Genomic DNA, 4,510 nt, shown 5'->3' on the forward strand with positions numbered 1-4,510 from the left:
ATGTGCTAGGTACTACCTCAGTTTTACCTAGGAGGAGGAGAAAAGAAGTGAGGTGCATACTTAAGGTGTGGTTGTGAAACACAAACACACTAAAGAGGAGCTAAAAGGTCTTGTAGATGCTTAAAATCATCCCAAAATAATATATTAACTTATTTAACATTTCCCTTGACACTGTAATTGATTATTTATTAATAAATTATATTTTTCATATTCTTCTACTTATTTAATTAGATTTATTTAATTAAATAGTTTCACTATCCTAACATATTTAAATTTAATTTAAATACATCCCCCTAAGTGTTAAATTTATTTAATGCATAAGTGCTCCATAAAATCCCTTTTAAAATAAATTCTAATTTATTTAGTTCCCTCCACTTTATTAAATGCTCTAAATCCATGATTAAATTAAATCCTAGATAGTTTAATCATAATCCTACCTAAAACCTAGCCTAACACCCATCAGTATCATCCTTCTAAGCCTATCCACTAGCTAAACCCACTTTATTAACCTTAAGCACCCTCCTAAACAACTTTTAGCTCTTAAGTGGTTGCTCACACATGTGTGAGCAACTCAAAGCCCAAGAAGCCTCCTTTCATTACTTTCTCCAAAAGGTACTCTTACACCTTATCCCCCCACTCCTTTCCCTAGGGTTGCTCACACATGTGTGAGCACACCTTGAGCCACTCAAAGTCTTAAAGCCTTTTTTTGACTTTTGCATGGCTTGTCCCTTAGCCCATGTGTCTCTCTTGTGGAACCTATGTGGATGCCACATAGATGCCACCTCCTCAAGGTCTCTTTCAAGCCTATAAATAGAGCCCTTGTGTCAGGCATTTTTCATCTCCCTCCATTAAAGTTTTATCATGCTAGTTTCACTTTAGATCTTTTAGAGATTTTGCTACCCCTTTGGTATTTATTTAATTTCTTGCATTTTTCTTGCATTCTCATCATAGATTTTCATTAATTAGTATTCCTCTTGATGTATTCCTCACTCATTTAGCATAGGTTCATTCACATTTTCATTGTATTGGGATTCAATCATTTTGTTTGGAAGAGAACATCCACATGTCACAATCTTGAGCACACCAACAAGCCTTTTGAGGGTGCCCTTGTTGAGCTGCCCTAAGGTTGCATAGAACTTTATCATTGGTTGCATTCGTAGTGAAACCAAGTAGTTAGTAGTTATTTATATTTCTATTTTTTATACATGCATATGCTACTAATGTTTTCTTATTTACGATTCTCCCAATAGATTAGGTTTTTAACGTATACATTTTGGCATGCCTAGTGGGACTCACGTCCCATTTTCACACCTAAAATTGTTTAAAATTACAATTTTCTAGAAAATTCCACAGACTATTGTCTACATATACACATAGTGTCATAACCACCATCTTCACATTTTGGCATCTCCATGTTTTGTCATCTCCACTTTTAAACTATCATCTCTACTTCTAAATTGTTGTCTCTAATTCTAAACTATTGTCTCCACTTCTAAACTATCTTCTCAACTTCTAAACTGTCATCTGTGCTAAACTGTCTTCTTTTCATATTGGTGTCTCTGCATATTGGCATCTACATATTTTGTCATCTACAACCTATTTGTGTTATGATATGATCTTTGGTCTTTCTAATACCATTTTAAGTCTTGATAGGTCATTTTAGTGTCAGGTATATACATAAAATATAATATATATGTATAAGTGACTTATACTTTAAGTTATATGTAATGTATATACATTCCAAGATGTTTGTGAGTGGTTTTAGCTTCATAGGAGATCAAATAAAAATTCTAGTTTTTGAGAGTTTTTAGAAGATTCTAGACTTAGTCAAATTTTAGGAAATCAACATGTTGTGTCAAACATCAAGTCAGATTTTAGGAAATCAACATGTTGTGTCAAACATCATTTTAGTAGACTATTGATTGTAACTTCTCTTGGTTATATAAAATTTTTCATTTTGGAGATTTTGGTGATGCTAATCAAGTTGTTATGTGTGCAACATTGTAGATTGGAGCATTCAAGAAGCAACTAACCATGTGTCTTGTAGGTTTTCCTTTAAGTTTTATTATTCTTAAGAATGAACTTGAATGTTTAAACACTTTTCTTGTAATGTATGTTGCAATTGATTTGATAAGTCAAACATACTCTTGAATATCTTGAAGCTAAAATAGTCCAAATTCAATCTTGAATTCCTTAAATAAATTGAAAAACATTTTTTGGAATGAATGCTTGGATAAAAAATACACTCTTGAATTCTTAAGGATAAAAGAAGAATGTGATGAAATATTTAAATTTGGGTTTAAAAAACTTTCATCAAATCTTGAGTGACTAAGTAGAAAAGAACATTGCAAACATTTGGACTTGGTGTCAAAAATGAATACACTCAATCTTGAATGACTTAAGGTGACTCACTCTTATCCCTATCAATTTAATATGTTGACCAATGATTGATCTACTATGTTGACCTATGATTTCTTATGTTGATGATGTTGTCAAGTTGGAAAGAATATTGTATGCTATAAACATGAGTTTCTTCAAGCATAGATAAGAAAAAATTTAAAGCTTTAATTTGGAATGAATGAATGTCTTTTAAACCCCAAGGGGACTTACATATTTTCTCCTCACACCTTTGAGTGATCTTGAGTGCATAAGAAATAAGTGGTTTTGTTTTTTTTATTTCTTGTTTTTAGGTGGCATGCTTGGGGATTTCATCACCTCAAGGGACTACCTCAACTCCCATATTTTGGTGGAGTATAAATAGTGAGAGGCTAATCTAAAGACACCTCTCTTGGAAATATTATCTTGTCACTCTTGGCTATGCCTCAAATAAATTTATACCTTTGGGAAGTGAAGGTGGAGATTTTGGTTATTGTCTCCTCCTAGCTGAATGTCATTATTCTCTTTCATATATAGATTTAGGCCTCACATGCCTTGTGTATATCAAGGACAAACCTAGTTGAACTTGTATATCCTAGTTGAATCATTATAGGATTGTTGGTGTGTTTGATGTGCTTAATTGTTTGAAACCTTCCCTATTCGAAGGGAACACACCATCCAAAATATTCTTGTATATATTTCATTATATGCTTTGCATCTTATATTTCAAAAAAAAAAAACATTGTAAAACTTTAAAAATCCAAAAACGTCATAAAAGTCCAAAATTCAAAAAAAATTAAAATTAAAAAACAACAAAAAACAAGATCTTGTTTTAAGTCTTGTTAGTCAAGTTGTCCACATCAATTCCACATCACATCTTCTATCCATAAAAATTGTCATCATCATGCATATCTTGTCTTAATCATTCACATCACTCCTCAAAATCTTAAATCCTCCTAATCATTTTCTCATCTTCTTAATCATTCAATCAAATTCCTAATCATCATTCTAGTCATGTTTCATTATCCACATCAAGATCTAATTTCCTTATCCAATCTCATAATTCATCCTTAATCCAATATTTCAAATCATCACCATTCTTATCCAATCCCTTGTCAAATTCATTTCTTTCTAATAAATTCCTAATTCAATATATTCACATCTTTATCCAAAAATCTATCTTTCAACTTTCATCCACTTTCTTCTAATTTTTGTTTTCATAAATTCTTCTACTTTGGACTTAGGAGCACCATCATAATCCTTGGACTTTAATCCTAGTTATCTTGGATGACCCACATCTGATCATATTTAAAATTGACTCAAATCAAAATCATCAATCCTCCTTCTCCTTCATCAATATTCAATCCAATCTTTAGGTAGAAAGATCTTTCCAAAGTGTGACATTAAACCTTCATCCTTAAGGAAACTTATCATAGTCTCACTCTCTCAATTGGGATCATTTATCCATAACCAAGTATTGAGTCATCTTTTGTGTATCCTATTCAAACTTGGGATCATTTGTCCATCTCCAAGTGGAAGAATATATCATCATCCAAATCCAACATCCAATTTGTTTGCAATATCATAAGGTCTTTATCTACATCAAGGTTATCTCAAACCTTCATCCAAATCAAATCCAATCTAAATCAAATCAACACAAAATCAAAAATTGCTCCTATAACTAAGGTTATTTCATCCATCATCAAATCATCCATCACTCTTGATCTAAGTTCATGGATAAGAATTCAATTAACCAAATAGTTGAGGATCTTCAAAGGCAATATGGAGTTATACCTCCCACCCAACCCATGTACCAAATTAATCCTCCAAATTTTATGTCCAATCCTAATCCATCTCACGTCCCTTATTCTTCTACATTTGAAAAGGGAAATCCACCTCATTATCCTTCATCCAAATATGATTCCCTTCACAAACCACATAATTCCTCAAACATAAATTCCATTGCCCAAGAATTTGAGGAACTCAATAATTATGTCTTTAGACTATCAAATGGGGGTCAAAAGAAAAAATATACCTTCCAAAATACATGTCCTCTTCCCCCATGTTTCCAAGTCCATAATCCTCATGTCTCATCCAACCCAAATCCTCCATGTAATTCCCCATGCTTTGAGTT

Source organism: Cupressus sempervirens, chromosome 3 (assembly GCF_028749045.1).
Source record: "Cupressus sempervirens isolate cs-2001-9-10 chromosome 3, ASM2874904v1, whole genome shotgun sequence".
NCBI classification, from domain to species: Eukaryota; Viridiplantae; Streptophyta; class Pinopsida; order Cupressales; family Cupressaceae; genus Cupressus; species Cupressus sempervirens.